General features: G+C 40.5%; 1 pseudogene; it reads left to right on the top strand.

Annotated features, from left to right (window-relative positions):
• The first annotated feature begins 5512 nt into the window (after positions 1-5512).
• Positions 5513-23172, top strand: LOC131401871 (serine/threonine-protein kinase MARK2-like; annotated as a pseudogene).
• The last annotated feature ends 234 nt before the right edge of the window (positions 23173-23406 follow it).

Genomic DNA, 23406 nt, shown 5'->3' with positions numbered 1-23406 from the left:
ACATATTCTACGACCTTCCCCTATTGTTGTTGTTATTTTCCTCTCCAACCTTGGTCACCACTAATACATATAGAAACTTTGTGTGAATTACAATATGTGCCCTTTCTTCCTAGCAGACTACACAGCGAGTGGACACAAGCTGGGTTTCAGCCACCACTTTCCCTCACATGGGCATTTTTGTATAGTGAGAAAAGTACTCAATGTGTCTCCAACTATTTATCCTGTATAAAAATTAAGTGGTTGTGGAAGATACTGAAGCACTCTACTAAAATATATGTCAGATGACATTTGAAATCTGGATGAGAAAAGATGCCAAATGAAATCTGTAGTAAGAAGAGCAAAGTATCAAACATTTATCTGGAATTTTATGCAGAGTGAACATAAGAGGACTGTGAAAATCTATTCGGGAGTAATAAATTTGCTTCACATTGAAACAGGGAAATATTTTACAAGTGGAACACAGGGCCATAATATTATTCAGAGAAAGCGTACTATCAATATCAATCTAAGAAAAAGAAAAAAATGATATTCTTATCACTTGGAAATGGGCTATGATAACCTTATGTATAAAAGGTCTATTTTATTTTAAGAAACCTATCTTAAAAAACAAGCATCCAGTACTTTTTTGGTTGTTCAATACTTTCATAGTACCTACATTTAAAGATACTAGCCATTAGTCACTTAAAACAACAAAAACTTAACTTCAAACGTCTTGTCCTTTAAGAACCTGCCTTTCCTTTTAAATCTATCTATGTATCCCACTCCTCTATTACCATTCTTTACATCTAGAACACCACATGTTTTAATTTTTAAGTTGCTTGTATTAAAACAGTAATTAAAGAAATAATTTTTTAAAATGGACTCAATTTAAAATTCTAATCTCCATTAGGTTCGTTTTGAAAAAGTCTAAATAATTAAAGTTCATTAAGAAATCAAATAGTTTTGAAAGGCTAACAGTTAAAAAGTCCTGTGCCTTGTCTCTCTTCTCTCCATCTCTCTTCTCTCCATCTCTGGTCCCTGTTTCCCAGAGGCAAACACTTTTCAGCTATGAAAGCTGTTTCTTCTGTCAGCAAGCTCCATCTTTATTTGAGGCTCTTTTGTTGCTGGTTACAAGCAAGGCTTAGTTTTAGGCTAAGTTGTTACATAGAATAGATCCTCCTCATTCATTAGCACCCTTACCAAACCACAACCCCCACCCACTGAGATTTCACTAAAAGATACTACCTAGTTTGCCATCCTTTATAGCCAGGTTTCTCAACAATGGCATTATTGTCATTTTGGGCCAGATAATTCTCTGTTGTGGGGGGCTGTCCAGTGCATTGTAGGATCTTTAGCAGTATCCCCGGCCTCTGCCCAATACATGTCAGTAGCAGCCCCCACCCAATTCATTGTGACAACCACAAATGTTTCCAGATTCTTGCCAAATATCCCCTGAGGTGCAAAATCTCCACCCACCACTGCCCTGTTAATAACCACTATTTTCTAAATAAATATTCTGGCCTCTCCACACTTCATCTAAACCAAATGTCATGAGTGAATGCAGTGTTAATACAATGATGTCCATAGTTTTTCAATACTAATGGCACATTAGAATCATCTTTTTAAAAGGGGAGCTTTGAAAGAACGCATATGCCAAGGCCCCACCTTAGAACAATGGAATGAAATCTCTTAAGGTAAGTCTTGAGCATTTTTCTTTTTCTTTTTTTTGGTGAAGAAGATTAGCTCTGAGCTAACATCTGCTGCCAATCTTCCTCTTTTTGCTAAGGAAGATTAGCCGTGAGGTAACAGCTGCGCCCATCTTCCCCTATTTTTGTACACAGTTTGCCACCACAGCATGACTTGATGAGCAGTGCATAGGTCCGCAGCCAGGACCTGAACCTGCGAACCCCAGGCCGCCAAGGCAGACTGCGCGAACTTAACCATTACACCACCAGGCCGGCCCCTTGAGCATTTTTATTTTAAAGCTCCTTAGGTAATTCTAAACTTCGGCACAGCTGAGAACTACCTTCTTAACATATTACTCTTCCCAGGAATATATGCTTTCAAATAGATTTCTACCAAGACTTTTCAAACATTAGTAGAGCATGAGGCATGTATCTGGGGAGTAAAAGACTCACAGAAATTCTCAAGCTACACCAATTAAGTGTCTATAGCCCATAATTATAAACAGTGATATCTAGTGTTCAGTTCCCGATTGGAAAAAAAAGGTATATGTGTTAATTCTTACAGCTAACTCTAATATATTCAACCTCTCTTTCAAAGGGATATTTCCCAGTCTTTGAAACACCTTAAATCTGTCACCTAAACAAACAAAAATCCACAAGCCCCCCCAAAAAACAAACAGAACAATTCATATTCACTCTCAAGTCAAAGTCAAACTGTCTGAGAGAGAAATTGAGACTCACTGATTCCATTTCTTCATTTATCACATCCCACTCCAATCTGGCTTCTGGTCCTATTATTCCAACAAAATAGTTCTTGCTAAGGTAAATGACCCTTATGTTACTAAATCTAATGGATATTATTCAGGCCTTATTTCACATGACTTCTCAACAGCATTGGACACTACTCACCACTCCTTCCTTGAATCATTTATGCCTTTGTCTTCCATTGCACAACACCCATCTGATATCTGCAACTCCTTAGCCAGCTCATCTTCCTCTACCTAGGCAAAAATTAATTTAAACTCTTCATTGCACACTCCTAGGTTGTCTGCTAAGTCTATTTCATGTATACTCAAGACTTTAATTTCTCCCTACATACTTAACAGTTAGTTTTCAGTCTAGATCTTACTTCTCAGCTCTAGACTTCTATCCAAAAGCCTCTTGGATGACTCAAAGGCATCAGAAACTCAGTAAGTCCTACACCAATGATCTCCACACCTACTCATCTCCAAACATATTACCTTTCAAATGGATGTCATCAATCAGCTCCCTCCCATTCCATTGTATGCACAGCTTCCCTCCTCCACCTGACCTTGAATCCAATTGCATCAACAAATCCCTCCTCGCGCCCAGTGGGGAAGGGGAGCCAGCAGGGAGCTTACGTCGCGCGGGCGGCGGCGGCGGCGGCGGCGGCGGCGGTTGCGCTTGCTCTCTCGGCGTTATGGCGGCTGCCGGGAGCCGATAAGCGGCGGGAGCGGGAGCGCGCACGTGGCTGCGGCGACGACGACGGCTCGTCCTTTCTCGTCTTAGCTGCCCTCGCCGTTGGTGCTTCCATCATGAATAGATTGTTGGAACCGCTCCGCAGGGGGTCGCGCGTGGGAGCCGCGGGCCGGGGCTTCCCCCTCCCCCTCCCCCTCCCGGACTCCTGCTTCCCCCGAGACGCCCGGAGCCCGAGGACTCACCCGGCGGCGGAGACCTGACTGGGCTCCCTCCGCCCCCGCGAAGCCTGCACGGCCGGTAAGAAAGGGGGCGGCGGGTGGGTCAGGACGTGGCGGGGAGGCCGGGAGCCGGCCGGGCGGAGGGCGGGGGCGGGGGCTCCGGGCGAAGGCCGGGGCGGCTCTGCGAGGGCGGCGGCGGCGGCGGCCGGGCTGGGCGCGCGGGGGGCGCGTGAGTGGCGCGCGGGGGGCTCCGCGGAGCGCGTCCTAGCGCCGGCGGGCGGCGGAGCCCGGGCCTCCTCGGCGTGGGCGCGGCGGAGCCGCGAGGGCAGAGCCGCGGAGCACGAGCGGCGGGCGCTTGGCCGGCGCGTCGCCCCCGCCGCGACCCGGCCTCCCGGCACGTGGGGGGCGGCGGCGAGGGGGAGGGGCGGCGGCGAGGGGGAGGGGCGGCGGCCCAGGCGAGCCCGGGAGGGCGCGGAGCGGGGCGGCGGGAAGTGTGAGGCGGGAAGAGAGACTCGGGGACCGGGAGGGAGGCCCTGGGAGGGACGGGGGTGGGAGTGTGCGTCCGGCCGGGAGACTGACTGGAGCGAAGCTGCGATGGACGGAGGAGGGAGGAGGAAGGCTTCCAGCCTCCTTTCGAGCCCCGCTTCGGAAACTCAGCAGGAGCAGAGCAGCTGTTGAAGGACCGGGCACAGGGGAGGAGGGTTGGGGAGGTTTGACTTCATTGTTGAGACGCGGGAAAGGCTGGAGAGAGCTGCGTGCGCCTGGAGCTGCAGAACTCAGGGCTGTGAGCAGGGCCTCAGAAAGAGGACTGACTCGGGGAAGGCAGATGAGGGGGAAAAGGAAGTTAGAATGTCCAGAGAAAGCCGTTTTGAGGAGCGAAAGGAAGGTGGAAAGGAAAGAACGAAAAGAGGAGTGAACTTTCTCAACGCAGAGAGACTTTCGGGAAAGAGGCGGTTTGTTAGAGTCCCTAGATTTTTAAGACTTGTTGAACAGTAAAGCTCTTTGACGGGTTGGAATTAATATTTAACATGATAAATAAATGTTGTGTGGAACAGTTACTTTTTGGATAACCAGTTCTTGCAAAGAGTCTACTGGACCTTAGTCTCTGGAGAATTAAAATCTCGATCTAGATGTAGAGTTTGCTGTGATTAAGTTGGCAACAGCCTGTTTTCCTCCTCTTTTTTTGTGGAATGGAGATCATCTTGGGACTGAATTCTCTTTGCTGAGGTCAGAGGATCTGACGTCTCCTTCCCCCGCTTCTTCCTCTCCCTCCCCTGCCAGAGATCTCCTTTGTTTATTCGTGGATGGCTTGTAGGTGACTCTCCAGTGTTGTGCTGAAATCTTAAAAGGTGGGAATGCTGTGTCTTGGTCCGTGATTTCTGCCCCAAACCCGTTACTTAAAAAATCATAGTGTATATTCCATTACCTTTTTTTTTTTTTTTAATGGAATCTCGGCAAGTCCAACCTGGATAAATATTATTTAAATTTTATCATTCCACTGTCGGCTTTCCTGTGAAAGTACACATTTATTTTGACCTGTACAGTTTTTGCGAAGATTGTATGATACTCTTTTATTCTTCTGTTCTTATGTGAGTATTTTCAAAACTTTGTCTCATTCAAGTGTATGAAGTTCTTGGTGATATGAATTAGTGTTTGATTAAAGGTAACCTTTTCCCCCCTTACTTGGTTTGACAAAGTATCTAATAAGACTCCGTTTTCTATTCTTGGAAGGTATATATATGTTATATATTACCATTTTTCTTTAGTTAGCTAGTTATCCATAAAGTGTATATATGTATCGCTACACAGCTGCAGTTAGTCTAAAAGTTTTATCACTCAGCAGATATTCTGATTTCTTCTGTCAAAAATAAGCACTGGTGTGCTGTAAATTCTAGTAAGTAGTCAGGAATGTAGTTAATGGAAGCCTAGGTATTTCTGATTGGCCTAGGTAGATTTGTATAAGTTCTAAATAGACTTATCTTTTTCTCTACAGGAAGTTTTCTTATTTTCTTAATATGTTTTCTTTAGGTGAATCAAAAAGGGTCCCAGGAAACCTGTGAATGTTGAAGAAAATTCGTCTGTGAATTTTTGGTATTCAAGGAGGAGTCAGTATTTATATTCATCTTTTAAACTGGGAAGATTTATATTTTATTTTAAAACTTGATATTTACAATGAATGGACACAGTGGTGAAGAAAGTGTTAGAAACAGTAGTGGAGAATCAAGGTAAGCACTTTATTATCAAGTATTTATTATGAAGAGAATGGAAAACTTGTGTGACTCTTTTTAGTTTTCTTAGTAGATGGCAGTTTTCAAGTTCAAATTCTTCCTCTTAGGTATCCAAACAGTAAAAAGTTTCTACTATAAGGAGCTTTGTTGATAATACAGGTTTTAGTTATTTTTTTCCTTTGAGATACACAAAAAAGAATTTAAGTATAGAAGTTTGGGTTACTTAAATCTCCTTGGAGGTATATATTGTTTGGGTTAATAACTGAAGCTAGAACAAGTAGGAAAAGAGATTTAAATTGATTTGACTGTTAGTGCACTCTCTAAATAAAGGCAATAAGAATTTCTTTCCTCATCTTTTTCTGGCATTTTATCTTCTACCTGTGCTGTCCAATATAGTAGCCACTAGCCACATGTGGCTGTTTAAATGTAAATTAATTAAAATTACACAATATTCAAAATTCAGTTACTCAGTCACACTAGACACATTTCAAATGCTGAATAGTCACATGTGGCTAGTGGCTACCATGATGGACGGTGCAGATAGAAAACATTACTATCACTACAAAAAGTTCTTTTGGACAATGCTGATCTGGATATTTGTTAAAGTATTGTTGCAACTCTTTTTTCCTCCTATTTTCTTTAATTTGAGTTTTAATTATATATGAGTGAGTTAAGAGTTCTTACTTGAGCCATGTCTTTTGAAGGAAGATATAGTTTATGGGAATAAGCCATATTAAGCTATTTTAATGTGAAAGAAGCCTCTTCAAATACAAAGACTCTTTAAATTCTTCTGTAGCCCCCAAATTTTGAGTTATCTGCATATTAATAATAAAGTCCATGTAGTTATATATACTTATCGTATGTAGAGATCAGGAATATGGACATTGGAGTGAGACTGCCTGGTTACTTATCCCCGTTCTACTTCTGGTTAGCTCTGTGAATTAGGACAAATTATTTAACCTCTGGGGCCAGCCCAATGACCTAGTGGTTAAGTTTGGTGTGGTCTGCTTCAGTGGCCCGGGTTCAGTTCCTGGGCACCGACCTACATCACTCATTGGTGGCCATGCTGTGGCGGCGACCCACATACAAGAAGGAAGACTGGCACAGATGTTAGCTCAGGGTGAATCTTCCTCAAGCCAAAAGAGGAAGATTGGCAACACATCTTAGCTCAGGGCCAATCTTCCTCAGCAAAAGAGAGAGAGAAAAAGAAAAAATTAACTTCTGAGGCTTTGATTTTTGCAGTTTTGAAATGGGGATTACGGTATTAGTTATCTTATTTGAAGTTGAGGATTAAGTGAGATGCTACATCTAAAGGTCTTAATATAGTTCCTGATATAATGAGCGCTCAATATTTGCTTATTATGATTAGCATTATGTTTTATGTAACATAGGGTACTAGATAACTAAAACATTAATTATAGTGATAGAGAAATGTGATGGACAAGAAACAGGAAAGTTTTGGCAGTTAGGAGGGTTTCAGAAAAAATGTTGGGGTAGAAAATGAAGCAGTGGTATATGTATTTGACCTGAGACTTGGGATTTTCTGGTCATTCTAGGAATACTTGAGTTTATCAGCTTTCACAGGTGCACTGTTTGGATAACAAGAACATCATAGAGAAGAAGGAGTAGTTACAGAAAGCAGCATGATTTAGCAGAACAAGTGTTGGTCTGGAGTTACAAAACCTGAGTTGACACCATCTAACTAGTTCTCTGAATGATTTCTCAACTGTAAAGTAATTAAGAGTTGAACTAAATGATTTTGAAGTTTCATCCTATCACTTTTACAATGTGTAATAAAATTTTAGATAACAGAGTTTCTGGTGATTCTAGTCAAACTCTGTTATCTAAAACTTTATGAATCACCAGAGTTCAGAGGTAAATTAGAAGACTTTTGAATCTCAGTTTTGATTCAGATCTCTACAGGTATATTGACTATAGTAAGTGAATAGGAGAGTCACATTGTCCCGCATTGTCTTATTCATTAGTGAGCAATGAAATGGTTGATAGGTAGAAATACCTAGAGGAGACACAGGAACAAAACTACCTGGAAAATAGGAAGTAAGCCTCTTGAGAGTAAATCCTCTTGTTGAGTATGCGGAGAGATCGCGTGCTGTTATATTCTGACCGCTTACCTGTTCCAGTAATCTTTTATATATTTTACTGCCGTATCTAAAGCAAAGGTGAGTAGTAAGTCAAATTAGATGGTATAGTTGAAAAAAGTTAAACCCTGTGAAAGCAGATTTACTTACAGGAGTCTTTTATAATGCATACTTATTTAAAATAATTGCAAAGCATATTCTGTAATTATTCTGAGTCACCATTTCTACCATACAAGGTATGTGCTTCTGAGAAGTATGATTGTCGAGTTATCTAATTCTTTCAACTGCCTTGGTGTTTGTTTATCAGGAGGAGGAAGACCTGCTTCTATTTTGCTTTCATTTTCTTCCTTACGGCTGTTATGCTATCCTTTTTCTTTGCTCTACTGTCATTGTTACTAACCCTGAGACCCCCTCCCCAAAGCTTTTATAACAAGGCAGTACAGAGAAGGGAGATTGTGCCTAGTTAGTTAAAAGAGTGAGGAGGTGAACTTTACAGACATAGGGATTTTCTTTCAAACAACAAAAGTTTCAGTAACTATGAATGTTAATATAGAGTGATGAGAATAGAAATATGCTCTCCTTTTAAAATTAATATACACTGTAAATAGTTTTTAAAGTAAAATTTGATTTTTATTGGCTAGAATTTTTAAATGTATTTTTGCTTTAGCGTTTCTTTTTTCCTTTATGAAAATGAAGTTTATGAAATGAAATAGACTTAAGAAGTCATTTAGCATTTTTGGTTGGTATAATTAGCTTTCTACTAAAAAAATGGTTTTTTGATTCTTTCCGTGTAGAAAGCTCTCTATAACCATTGACTGAAGGGAAGAAGAATACATAGGAAAATGTCTCTTGGGCTGTGCTATAACGGACAGTTTTGAAACTTATTTACTAAGAAATCTGGGTCAGGATGCACCTGTACATCAGTTTCAGCTCAGCACAAATTTTATTATGTAACTGAAGTTAAGCTTTCTGAAGATACTATGGGAAGATTTCAGAGCGTCAGTTCCTCACTGTGTGGATGTGTTGTTATTTGCAACCAAATTTTTCAAATCCTGGGTAGATATTTTTTATTTTAAAATTATCTTGAATGATGATTTACTCCAGGACTAGATTTATGGGTAAAGACCAGAAATATATTATCATATTTTGCTCATTTTTGGATGATTGATACATGCTTAATACTCAGAAGAATTTCTCTGCTTGCCTGTAGATTAAATTTTTAATAAAATGTTTGTCCATGTAAATTTGAGAATTTATTTGAATCACTTTAATTAGTCTCTGTCTATTATGCTCTTGAAAAATTCTTACAGGGTGAGGCAGGTGGTTAGTGATGTGCTGTAATGGTCTCAACCATTTAGAATTAGTCTCTAGCTGGCAATGGAGCTTTGTTGACTGTAACCCTTCAATTTCCTTGGCTTATAGAAAATATTTTAATTATCATTTTATGGTTCAAGAATCTTTGGATCTCAGCTTGTAAAGTGTTGTGGGTAGGCAGTGAATAGGGACTATGATCACTGGAAATGTTCTCAATGAAAACCTCCTTTTTAGAAATTCAGAGTTTAAAAGGCTTTTTAGAGGCTTTGAGAAGCCCTGGAGCCTCAATGACCTGTGACATTTAAGGAAAACCGATTCAGAGTTAATTTGAACACAGGGCACAGTCTGCACCATGGATCTGTTAGTGTCCTGTTGAATTCCACTATGGTATACTGTGTTTGGAAACATTGTATTTATGTATACACATACCAGAAAGATTTCTTGCCATCAAAATCAGTTAGTTTCTTTCACTAAATAAATTTGAACAATTTTTAAAGTCAATACCAGTTAAAATGGTGTTTGCTGAGCTTATTTTGCAGTTATCTCAGAGTTTTTAAAAAAATGTCATTTTTTAAATTTCCAAAGTTTGTGTTAAGAAACATTTTAAGGAGGATGGGAAAGTGTGAAATCACAAAGCCAGAATAGCTAGAAATCATTGAGTTAAGGAAACTAGTTTTTAAAATTTTCTGTGATGTCATTAATTGCAGGAAAGTATGACTCTTTTACATCTCATTTTTTGTTATTCCCTATTTCTCGGTTCAGTATGTGCTTTCTTCATCGTTTCCTGTTTTTTCTCTCAAATATCCTGTGTATGCTACTAAATCTAAGATCATCTAAGATCGCTTCTTATCCTTTGAAAACTCAATAAATCGTTAAGCAGGAGCCTTAGTAATAGGATACTCTGTTTCCAAATAGAATTTACCAAATTAAAATTGTCACACAATTTCCTAGGATTGTGGTTAATCTAGGTTACTGTAAAGTATTTAGGCTTTTTTAACTGATAAGGCTAAGAGAATTGTATATGACTTGACTTTGCAAGACATTACTTTTATCTACATAGGTATGAGATCATGTGGGGGCAAACATTAATGTGTAGTTACCCCTTTTTTGTACAGTAGCCTCCCCTTATCCACGAGGGATGTGTTACAAGACCCCAAGTGGATGCCTGAAACTGCGGATAATACAGAACCCTGTATATACTATATTCTTTCCTATGCATTCATACCTGTGATAAAGTCTAATTTATAAATTAGGCACAGTAAGAGATTAACAACAACAATAATAAAATAGAACCGTTATAACCGTATACTGTAAAAATAGTTCTGTGAATGTGGTCTCTCTCTCTCTCAAGATACCTTATTGTACTGTACTCACCCTTCCTCTTGTGAGGATGTGAGATGATACAATGCCTACATGTTGAGATGAAGTGAGGTGAATGATCTAGGCATTGTGATGTAGCGCTAGGTTAATATTGACCTTCTGACAATACATGAGGAGGATCATTGAGCCATGATGATGTTGATGGTTGGATGTCATAAGCAGATGATGTCCATGGTTGTTAGAACACAAGCACTGTGATACTGCGATAGTCAATCTGATAACTGAGATAGCTACTAAGTGACTAATGGGCAGGTAGCTTATGCAGCGTGGATACGCTGGACAAAGGGATGATTCACGTCCCAGGTGGGATGGAGCGAGATTTCATCATGCTACTCAGAACAGCATGAAATTTAAAACTTACGAAGTTGGGAATTTTCTATTTAATATTTTCAGACCACAGTTGACTGCAGGTAACTGAAACTGTGGAAGGCAAAACTGCGTATAAGCGGGGAAGACTGTACTGTTGAAATAGTTGCTTATTTAAGATCTTGACGACTGGTGGGTTACATATGATATAGTTGGGTTTAAAAATAAGAGTATTTTTTGTGGTGAAGAGATAAAGAATAGATGGAGAAAACTTTTTTGTATTTTTTTAAGGAAAATTTAAAAACATGCAGAAATAGAAAAGTTGCAGCCCAAATTTCAGTCCTTGGACCAGCAGCATTGGCGTCACTTGGGAGCTTGTTCAAAATGTAAAACCTTGGCCCCTACCCCAGACCTTCTGAATCAGAATCTTCATTTTAACAAGATTCTCCAGTAATTCGTATTCATATGAAATTCATACGCATATATATGAAGCGGTTCATTCAGCACCTTGCCGCTTTTTTTGTTACTGATGTTGTTATACATCGTTTTTATTTTCTGGGAACTCCCAAAGAACGGTGTCATAGGCCCTGCCATCAAGAGGCTGGGTACATTTCATTGCTCTAGAAACAATAATGCAACCAATAATCATTGAGCTCTTAACTCTGACTGAGCCAGGCATGGTGCACAGTACATGGTGCATTATGTGAATTTATCACAGTTCATCCTCACAAAACTCCTGTGATGTTCACAGTATTATGAGTCCCATTCTCTAGAAGGAGAAACCAGATTTATAACCATTAAAAAAAATAAAAAAAAAAAAGCTATTGGGGCCAGCCTGGTGGTGTAGTGGTTAAGTTCACGTGCTCTCCTTCCGCGGCCCAGGGTTCGCAGGTTCGGATCCTGGGCGCAGACGTATGCACCACTTATCAAGCCGTGCTGTGGCAAGTGTCCCACAGAAAATGGAGGAAGATGGGCACAGATGTTAGCCCAGGGCCAGTCTTCTTCAGCAAAAAGAGGAGGATTGGCAGCAGATGTTAGCTCAGGGCTAATCTTTCTCACCAAAAAAAAAAAATAAATTTCAAACTTCACTTGGATTTCATTGACTTTTCCATTAATGCTCTCTTTCTATTCCAGGATTCAACCCAGGGTACCATGTTATGTTTAATTGTCAGCTCTCTCCAGTGTCCTCTGTTCTGTGAGAGGTTCTTAGCCTTTGTTTGATTTCCTTAACAGTCATCAGAAGTACTGGCTAGGTGTCCTGTAGAATGTCCCCCAGTTTGGATTAGTCTGATATTTTTGTTAGGATCAACTAGGGTTATCAGTTTTTAGCACGAATATCACAGAGATGAAGTGTTCTTCCAGTCACATCGTATGGGGAGCATAATATCCACGTGACATTACTGTTGATGATAACGTCCATCACTTGGCCAAGGTAGTATTTGCCAGGTTTCTCCACTGTAAAGTTACTGTTTGTTTTTCCCTTTCCGTGCTGTATTCTTTGGAAGCAAGTGACTGTGTCTGGCTCACTCTCAAGGGGGTGGAGGGAGTGGGAATTAAGTTCCATCTCCTGCTGGGAGGGAGTATCTACATATATTATAATGGAATTCTTCTGTAGAGAAGTCATTTCTCCCCCGTTTAGTCACTCATTCATTTATATAAGCATGGACTTATGTATATGTATTTTATACTTTGGGCTATAATCCAATAAATTTATTTTGTTGCTCAAATTGTTCTAGCTTTGCCCCTTGTGAGCTTTCTTTCGAGTTGGCTTCTGTGTCCTTTTTACACATTCCCATTCTTTTGCCCTCGAGTCACTCATTTCTCCAAAGAGCTCTGGTTCCTTTTATTGGAGAAAAGGGTATTAGAAAGCAGATTTGGGTGCGGGGTATGCTCATTGCTACTCAGGTGTCACTACTTCTAGGCCCTCTCAGCAGACAAAGCAGACAGAGCTAGTAACATATGTATATATAGTAAAGCACGTCTATCGGCATATCTATAGTTCTTTCTGTATCTGTCCATCTGTATACATATTAAGGTAAACTTGAGTTTGTACTGATGTCTCCAGCTATAATCCTGAACTACAGGATTCATCCTAACCTTCCTTTCTTGCTCCTTTATAATTTCTATCTCCAACAGAGAAACCTGGTTCCCACCATCCTCTACCTACCATCCATACTCTTCACCCTCAGCATATGGGTAAAGCAGGTGCAGAATTGCTAGGCTATTCTCACAGAAGAAACAAATTTACCAACTAGAATACAGTGTTTACGTACAGTGTACAGTTCCTATTATATTTAGCCTTACAGTTTCTAGTCAAAACACCCGTTTTCCAAAGTTACTCAAGTTAGCTTCTGCCCCCCAACTCCCTTCAGTATGATGATATCATAAATTTATAATAATGTTAGATTCATTTGTCACAGTTTGCATTCCATCCTGGGATACTCAGTCACATGGGTTGATTTTTTTTAAACTTGCACGTATTACATACACTCTGCGCTACACGGTTTTGTGGGCTTTGACAAATGCATAGAATCATTTATTCTCCGCCACAGTACTGTCAGAATGATTCCTGGCTACCACTGATTTGTTGTCCTTGCCTACAGTTTTGCCTTTTCCAGAATGTCATACGATGGAAGCATGCAACATATGGCTTTCTGTCTCTTTCGCTTAGCAAAATGAGTTTGATGCAAATTAAGGTATAATTTACATGCAGTTTAACGTACAGATCTTAAGTGTACAGTTTAATGCATTTTGATAAATGCATACACCTGTGTAACCTATTCCTCTATCAAGATATAGAACATTTTTCTCACCCCATAAAGTTCCTTCTTGTCCCTTCCCAGTCAAGCCCAGCTACTGCCTCACCTCCCTTACCTCACACTTTGATGCAACCACTGTTCTGATTTTTTCCCCCAACAGAGATTATTTTCTGCCTGTTCTAGAAACCTATATAAATAGAATCATATAGTATTTACTCCTTTCTGTCTGGCTTCTTTTGCTTGGCATATTCCTACAAAAAATTTTAATTAATTCACAATAGAAGATGAAATACATATACAGTCTTTCCTATATACCAGGAAGTTTCATAAGTGCTTTACATATATCAACCAATTGAATCCTTAATACAAGTCTACGAAGTAGGCACTCTCATGTTCCCATTTTACAGATGAAGAAACTGGAGCACAAAACATGTTACTTGCCTGAGGTGAGCAGGTTATTAAGTGGTAGAGTCTAGACTTGAACGCAAATGGTCTCTCTCCAGAGTCCATACTCTTAAACTCTATGCTACAGAGCACTGCCTGAGTACCGGGTATGATTTGTGGCACAAGATCTACAGTAATGGATCACACACACAGTCGTTGCCATCATGGTGCTTACAACCTAGTGGGGGTTGGGATGGAATAAATATTAGTCAAATAAATAAGTATATATAGAGTTAATTGGATGGTGATATGTGCTATTGAGACGAATATCTCCCAATAATGATAAGAAATGTGGGAATTGGAGACTTGCTCATTTATCTGGAGTGAGAATGAAAGCCTCTCTGTTCAGGGGACACTTGAGCAGAGACCTAAGTGAACTGAGAGTGAGCCATGTGGCTACATTGGGGGATATCAGTCTAGGCAGTACAGAGACCCTGACATTGAATTGTGCTGGGGTGAAGGAGCTACAGCAAGACCAGTATGGCTACAGTGGATGGAGCAAATAGGGGAGTGGTGGAAGGTGAGGTCAGTGATGTGATGAATCCTGATTATTTGGGGGCCCTGTAGGAAATGGTACAGACTTTCCATTATGCTCTCCATGCACTGATGTGTCACTAGGCCAGAATGATTCATGTTAACAGGACTAGGGTGTAGGGAAACCAAAGAGGGATACTGCATATTCAGTCACTGGAAGAGCAAGGAAGAAAAGGTGAGGGGAGGGGGGTGAGTCTGGGGTCATAGTGGGCAGAGGGGAGACAGCTGCACCACAGGGGCTGAGAAGAGCTCAAGGGTAACATCTGGACCCCAGTTCTCCTGCAGGGATATAGTCACGGCATGGACTCACTCTCCTCCATCCCTCTGATCTCCTATCTGGGCTCCCCGCTGACCAACCCAAACAGAAGCCTAAAGCAAATGAGCTCTTTGATATAGTCCATCAACCTCCCCAAGCACAGAGCAGCGTAGACTAGAGGGGAGAGTGCCAGTGTTTGCCATTCCTTATATACAGAGTGTTCCTCTGCAGTGTATTTCTCATGTGTGTCTTTAGGGATGAGGGTCCTCTGAAGGGTTTTCCATTTTGATGATATTCATAGAGTTTTCCCTTAGTGTAAATTGTGACGTGACTCCCGAAGGCTATCACTGAAGGCTTTCCTATAGCTATTGCATTCTTTAGGTTTCTCCCCAGTAGGTCATCTTCTGGCACACAGTAGAGTCAGAGTTTGTGTTGAAGGTTTTACCACATAGAGTGCACTTAGAAGGCTTCTCTCCAGAGTGAGTTAACGTGTGGGTTATTGAATGCTACTCCATATTGTCAGATTAGAAGGATGAGGGTGTGCTGAAGGCTTTTCTTCACTGAAGGCCAGACTCCAAGAGGATTCCCAGTGATCTCTGTCTCCTGGTATTCATATCCTGTGTAGTTCCCTCCCACTGTGTGGCAGGATCAGTCTGGGTGACCAACACAATCCAGATGAAGAGAGAATATGGCCTTCTGAGGCTAGGTCATAAAAGACTTATGGCTTCTGCATGGGCTCTTTTGGATCACCTCCTTTGGAGGGAACCTGCTTCCATATTGTGATGATACTCAGCACCATGGAGAGACCTACATAAGGAGAAACTGAAGGACTCCTGCCAACAACTGTCACTAATTTGCAAGGGATATGAGTAAGCTACCTTGGAAGTGGACCCTTCAGTCCCAAAGACTTTAGATGACTGCAGTTCTGGTTGACATCTTGTTTCTCATGAGAGATCCTGAGCTAGAACTACATAGTTAATCCATTCCTGAACTCCTGACCTACAGAAATTGAGAGATAATAAATGCTTGTTGTTTTGAACCACTAAATTTTAGGGATAATTTATTACACGACAAATAATTTATACATGCAATGTGAGTCCCGAAGATGCCCGAGGGATGGAAGATCAATGAATGCTTTCCCACAGTTATTATATTCATATCTACCTATTATGAATTCTCTTATGCACAGAAAGGTAAGAGTTAGTGGTGAAAGATTTCCCACAGTGATTGCATTCCTATGGTTTTTCTCCAGTGTGAGTTCTCACAAGTTTCTTAACAGATGAGAGATTATTAAAAGCTTTCCCACAGTCACTGCCCTCGTAGGCTTTCTCTCCGTTATGTATTCTCTTGTGCACAGTAAGAGAAAAGCTACTGCTGCAGGATATCCCACGCTCATTACACTCATAGGGTTTTTCTCCAGTATGAGTTCTCACATGCTGTGTCAGATGTGAGCTCTTCCTAAAGGCTCTACAACAATCATGACATTCATAAGGTTTCTCCCTGTATGCATTCTATTGTGGACAGTAAGGGAGGAGCTCGTGCTGAAGCCTTTCCACAGTGATTACATTTGTAACGATTCTCCCCAGTATGAACTCTCCTGTGCCTTTTGAGGATACATCTAGTGCGGAAGATGTGAAAACACTGGTTACATTCATAGGGCTTTTCTCCAGTGTGAATTCTCACATGAAGTCTAAGGGATGAGGGATTACTGAAGGCTTTCGCACAGTCACTGCATTCATAGGGTTTCTCCCCATTATGTATTATCTTATGAACAGTGAGGTAAGAACTGCTGCTGAAGGATTTGCCACATTGATTGCAATCATAGGGTTTTTCTCCAGTATGAATTCTCTTGTGCTGAGTAAGATTAGATTTTGTGCTGAAGACTTTAAAACACTGATTACACTTGTTGAGTTTCACTCCAAGATGACTTCTCTCCTGTTGATTAAGAAATGAATGCTAACTATAATTTATAATATTTTTAATATTCAATGCTATCATAGGAATTTTTCTTCCAGGAATTCTGCTATGTATAACATCATTATAATTGGTGTTTTTGCCACTTTGAGTGCCTGTATATGATTTCTGCTGGTTTGAGTTCTCAGAAGTTAAAAAAGATGGATGCTTTGCCATAAGTCCTTATCAGATTCACAGAGCATCTTCTGATAAGTTTAAGACAAATTTATGTTTGAAACACTCAATATCTGAGTCACATTTATGGAAACATTTACTTGTGTGAACACTCAGGGAAGAAAAAATTTTGGAGATAACTTATGCTTCTCTCCAAATTCACAAGAGTTTCAGGGTATCTCTCCAGAGGGACAACTTTTTCTTGGGAAAATGAATCCCTTGGTAACTTTGTGGCTTTTCTAATTTATGGTATTTTCCTACTGTGGAAAATCAGAAATCTTACCATTTTTAAACCTTTAGATTGTTCTTCTCTAAAAACATGCTGCTTAGAAGTTAACCCTTGGACTTTAAGTAGAGTCTCCAAATCCGAAACAAATTGAAAAGAAATTTAAGTTGATGAAGTAAAGAAAAGGTAAAATGCACACATTAGTGAAGGTAGACCCGAAGGAGTTAGAGATTTTCAGGAGGTTTACAATGAAAGGGACACGAGTGTGAAAATTTTAGGTTTGTATTAAAGACTCTAGAAAGATTGAGATTGATGCTGATGGAAAGAAGGAATTGTCAGGAATGTAAAGTGAGAAGGAACTAGACAAAGAGCTCATATGAGACTTAAATTTAAGAAGGAAGAGAGAGATCTTTTTCCCCCCTCTGAGGCCAAAGTAAAGTATGAGATAATGAACAGAAAGTTAGAGAAAAAGAAAAGGAGGTCCACGAGGAGGCTCATACTAAACGTTTTTGGCCTTCTTGTCGGAAAAAAAGGGCATTTTACAACTGTCTCTGATGGACATTTCCTAATGTAATACTCCAAACTGTCAAGCCACAGGCCAGAGAGGTTCCTGACAAAGACTCATATATACCTAGTGCTCACCTGGACAGGTGCCTGGGAGAATTCCTCTTTCCTCTGTCCTCGCTTTATCTTCTTGCTCCAACTTGATTTCCTATACATGGAGAAAAGACATATGATGTAGGGGACTCTGCATGGGACAAGAAGCCTCACCATGGAACTGAGGCCCACACTTCTATAGATGAGCAGGTGTGACTTTAGGAGCAGCAGTACAATTATCCTTAATTCTAACAAATATAGTAAAACTATCTTTCACCAAGAAAAAAAAATGCAAGCATCCTCAGTCAATATCCAGGGTGACGGGGGATAACTGGTCCCAGAAGTTCATGCCCAGTTTCAAATACAGACTTAAAAGCCCCAAAGCTTTTATCCATGGAGAACATGAAGTCAGGCCAAGGAGTAGATCTTCAGTTGATAGGGAAGGCATTAGACCACAAGCTCCAGGATGGTAGGGACCTAATTCCCTAATTCCTAATTCCTAGCACAGACCTCATTCACCACCATATTCCTAATTCCTAGCACAGACCCAGGAACATAAAGGTGCTTAAGAAAGACTTGTGAGAAGTGATGTCAGTTATTTCCCTTCTTCTACTGATTTGGGGCTTTGTTCTTCTTTTTCCAGTTCCTTTAGGTGCACTCTTAGATTGTTTGTTTGAGATTTTTTTTGTTTGTTGAGATAGGCCTGTATTGCTATAAACTTCCCTCTTAGAACCGCTTTTTCTGTATCCCATAAATTCTGGCATGTCGTATTTTCATTTTCATTTTTATCCAGGTATTTTTTGATTTCCCCTTTGATTTCTTCGTTGACCCATTCGTTGTTCAGTAGCATTTTGTTTAATCTCCACCTATTTGTGGCTTTTCTGAATTTCTTCCTACAGCTGATTTCTAGTTTCATACCATTGTGGTCAAAAGATGCTTGGTATTATTTCAATCTTCTTAAATTTATGGAGACTTGTTTTGTGGTCTAATATGTGATCAATCCTGGAGAATGTTCCATGTGCATTTGAAAAGAATGTGTATTCTTTGGTTTTTGGATGGAATGTTCTGTATATATCTACTAGGTCCATCTGTTCTAGTGTGTCCTAAGGCCAATATTTCCTTATTGATCTTCTATTTGGATGATATGTCCATTGGTGTAAGTGGAGTGTTAAAGTCCCCTATTATTATTGTGTTACTGTCTATTTCTCTTTTTATGTCTGTTAATAATTGCTTTATATATTTAGGTGCTCCTACGTTTGGTGCATAGATATTTACAAGTGTTATATCCTCTTGTTTGATTGTTCCCTTGGTCATTATGTAACGCCCTTCTTTGTCTCTTTTTACAGTTTTTGTTTTAAAGTCTATTTTGTCTGATATGATTATTGCTACCCCAGCTTTGTTTTCATTGCCATTTGCGTGGAGTATCTTTTTCCATCCCTTCACTTTCAGTTTGTGAGTGTCTTTAGGTCTGAAGTGTGTCTCTTGTATGCAGCATATATATGGGTCTTGTTGTTTTATCCAGTCAGCCACCCTATGCCTTTTAATGGGAGCATTTAGTCCATTGATGTTTAAAGTAGCTATTGATAAGTATGTACTTACCGCCATTTTTTAACTTTTTTCTTTGTTTTAGTAGTCCTTCTCTGTTCCTTTCTTCTTCTCTTGCTCTCTTCCTTTGTGGTTTGATGGCTTTCTTTAGTGTTATGTTTGGGTTCCTTTCTCATAGTTTTTTGTGTATTTATTATAGGTTTCTGGTTTGTGATTACCATGGGGTCCATATACGGTAACTTTGGGGCTGCTCCCCGGCGGCCATGAAGTGCTGCAGCTTGTGAAGGTGGCGTTTTTTCTCTCCAGAATGGAATTTCTACCTCTTCCACCTCAGTCAGGATTGTGGTTTGTTGCAGGAGTTCCTCTTATCTAATTTTCAGTTCTCTCTCAGGGGTAATTTTTCTGCCAGTAGTTGTAAATTGGCTGTGTCCGTGGGAGGAGGTGGTTTCAGAGTCTGCTCATGCCACCATCTTGACTTCTCTCTCTCTGTGTAGGTTTACTCTTAGTGTTGTACATTCTATGGGTTTTGACAAATGTATAATAACATGTGTCCATCATTATAGTATCACAGAGAATAGTTTCACTGCCCTAAAAATCCTCTGCTCCGCCTACTCATCCCTCTTTCCCCTCTAACCCTTGGCAACTGATCTTTTTACTGTCTCCATAGTTTTGTCTTTTCCAGAATGTCATATAGTTGTGATCATACAGTATGTAGCCTTTCTAGACTAGCTTATTTCACTTAATGATATGAACATTCACATTTTTTACCACAGCTCTGTGCTTGATATACTACTGTTTACTTAATGATTTTCTTTCACAGTCAAGTCTGAGGACACCTGTGTACCTGAGTGTGGACACTTTGAAGAGGGGAAGAGGGATGTGCTCCTTAATGTAGCATCTCAAGAGGGCCCTATGTGGGGGGAGGTGCCCAGCCCATCAGCTGTCACTGTTCAAAACTTTCTGGCCTTGCCCAGGGAGTTACAAGGTGGCCAGGAGTGCAAATCCACAGAACCTTATCCAGTCCCCCCCCACCACCACCAATGCTGTACCATTGTGTCTAAAAGCAGCTATAGCTGGGATATACTAAGTAATAAAAAGGAACAACCTACTGATACACGCAACACTTTGGATGGATCTTAAGGACATTACATTGAGTGAAAAAAAGCCAGTTTCAAAATGAAATTACACTGTATGATTTCCCTTACATAACATTCTCAAAATAACAAAATTATAGAGATGGAGAATAGATAAGTGGTTGCCAGGCTTGGGGAAGGGGAGGGAGGGATGACAATAACGGGGCAACAGGCAGGTGATGGAACAGTGTCTTGATTGTTGCGGTGCTTGTGCACATCTACAATTGGAATAAGTTGCCTGCGGCTGCACATGCGCACACAACACAAATGACTGCATGTAGAAACTGGTGAGAGAATCAGGCCTGTAATCTAGGAACAGTATTGTCCCAGTGTCAGTCTCTGGCTTTTCATTGTACTGTAGTTGTGATGTCACCACTGGACAAGCTGCTTGAAGGGCACTCAAGAGTCTGTACTATTTTTGCAACTTCCTATGAGTTAACACTTATTTCAAAATAAAAAATACCTTTTAAAAAAGCAGCTTAAGTTTACAATTATTTCAAAATGAAAAGTTTAATTTAAAAAAGCAGTGATCAGCTGAGTTGCAGTTCATTGTATATGACAACTAAAATAAGGAAATGTTAAACAGTTTCAGAGATTCAACTAGTGTTAGCCCACATCAAATAATAATTTAAAAAATCCCTTTAGCTTCAAACATCAGAACAAATAACTTCAGCTTATCTAAACTGCAGGATGCCATCCTGTGCCATTCAAAGTAAATGAGGATTAAAGTCGTGAACAAGAAACTGTCAAAGATAAACAAAGCTGGACACTAGTTAAGATGGTAAAGACAGATTTTATTTATTATGTCTTTTAAATGGTAAATATAGATTTTATTCAGGAACTATTGCAATACAGGAAAAGAGACCTCAGTTTAGCACTGGGCTCCATTCCAAATAAAAGATAGGCAAATGGGGATTTATAGCCAAGGAGCAGGGTCGGGACACTGGAAGGAAATTACTAAGAGGAAACATCAGGGATAAGGGGTTCTGGTTAAAGAGACCCAACAGGATTCCTGCTGGAGGCAGACCAGGGTGATCAGATACCAAGGATTGGGATGAGGAGTTTGATCAGATATCAAGGGTGTGGGGTTCTCTCTAAACTGATTTGGCAAGATTCTTGCTACAACTGGACAATTCAGGCCTGACACTGACAGATGCCAAGGTTGAGGCCTCGAGGGCTTAGAGGAGCCTGACTAGAGTTTAGTCAAGGAGAGAGTCTCTGTCAATGGTATTGTGAAGCCAGTAAAATTGTGGTATCATTTTGACACTGCTCAGAGTTTAAAGAAAAAGGAATTGAATTATTTTAAGTGCATGCATTAGGAGCTCTTTTAAAGCCAGAAATTACTGTAGATTTTCAAACTTGAAATGAAAAGGCTAATGAAGCATCCCACAGGTTATAATTTCTAATAAGGTAAATATTAATCTCTACAACCCACATAAACAACAAGCTCTTTAGGGGTCCCTTTATGTTTTTAAAAAAGAGATCTTGAGACAAAAAGTGAGAAAACCACTGCTAATAATGCCTAGTCATGATAGGTCCATTTCTTGTTCTGAGCTCATAAAGACCCATTGTGAGGGAATCCCAAGCCCGTATGTAAGTCCCTGGCTAGGCCTACATTTTTGGTTCTTTTAGCCCAGGACAGTGGTTTTTGGTGACCTCAGGGACTTTGATCATAGTTGGCTTATTTCCTCTGTTCTTTTTTTTTCATTTGTTTATTTTTCTTTATTCTTTTTCTCTTTTTTTATATAGTTTGTTAGTATTGTTAGTTAATATTGTGAGTAGTGCTAGCAGTAGGTCACCATGCTGCAAGGCCTCAAGGCCATCTCTGCTGATAAGGAGACCCATATGGACAGTTACTGGTGCCTCAAGACATTGGCCAGTGCAGCTTTGCTAAAGTGAAGTTGGCCCAGCACATACATCCTGACTGAGACAGAGGTGGCCATGAAGGTTATCAACTAGAGTTAGTAGAGCTCTTTCAGCCTCCAGAGACTGTTCTGTGAATCACCTCAACATGGCAAAACTATGCGAAGTGATTGATTCAGTGGAATCGCTATACCTGGTCATGGAGTACATTAGCAAAGGAGAGGTGTTCCATCATCTATTGGACCACGATGACATGAAAGAGAAAGAGGCCTGAGGCAAATTCTGGCAGATAATGTCTTCTGTGCAGTACTACCACCAGAAGGGCATTGCCCACAGGGACCTAATGGCAGAGAACCTGCTTTTCGATGCTGACCTGATCATAAAAATGCCAGACCTTGGCTTAAGCAATGAGTTTACCTTTGGAACAAACTGGATTCCTTCTGTGGCAGTCCCCCTCGTGCTGCCCTAGAATGATGGATGTGTGAAGTCCGCAGTCATCTTCTTACACGTTCACTGGGTCCCTACCTTTCAATGGACAGAACTTCAGGGAGCTGCACTAATGGGTACTGAACAGAATATACCATATTTGTTTCTTCATATTCATGGAATGTGAAAATCTGCTCAAGAAATTCCTGATCCTCAACCCTAGTGAGAGAGGCACTTTAGCAGAAATTGCAAAGGACCCGCAGATGAATAGGGACCATGAAGAGGAACTGAAGCCTCATATCAAGCCACCTCCTGACTATAGGGACCCCTGGCTGAGTTGATGGCATTGACCTTATCCAAAGAGGCAGCCAGTTATGTCTCCAGCAAAAATGAGTTTATTCGCAATCAGCAAAGAATTACAATTTGAGGTCTGCAACCATGGCAAGCCATGTTCAAGACTCCAGCAGCAAAGGGAGGAGAAACTTGTATAGAGGGGAAGAAGAAGTTGGGAGGTCTATTGTAAACAAAGAGTCCATTGGAGGAGACTGGGAGTGTGAAGTGTAGTGGCTGAGTTGTGACAGTCTCACTGGCTGAGCTTCTTGCCAGTCAAGAAAGGAAGTTTCTTTTCTTCCTATTGGGCTCTGCTATCAACATAGGGTGTGAGAGCTCCCCCTTTTGACCTCCTGACTCCATTGTAATGAGGTTTCCATTAATTAATTTCCACAATGGTGTCTATGGGCTACACATGAGATGAGATCCAGGACTCATTGATGGGCCAGAAGTATGATGAAGTGATGGCCACTTATCTGCTCCTGAGCTACAAAAGACTAGAGCTGGAGGGCTACAC

Source organism: Diceros bicornis (genome assembly GCF_020826845.1).
Source record: "Diceros bicornis minor isolate mBicDic1 chromosome 21 unlocalized genomic scaffold, mDicBic1.mat.cur SUPER_21_unloc_1, whole genome shotgun sequence".
Classification (NCBI taxonomy): domain Eukaryota; kingdom Metazoa; phylum Chordata; class Mammalia; order Perissodactyla; family Rhinocerotidae; genus Diceros; species Diceros bicornis.
Note: the sequence above shows the minus strand (reverse complement) of the source record. Positions and strands in the feature narration are given on the sequence as shown.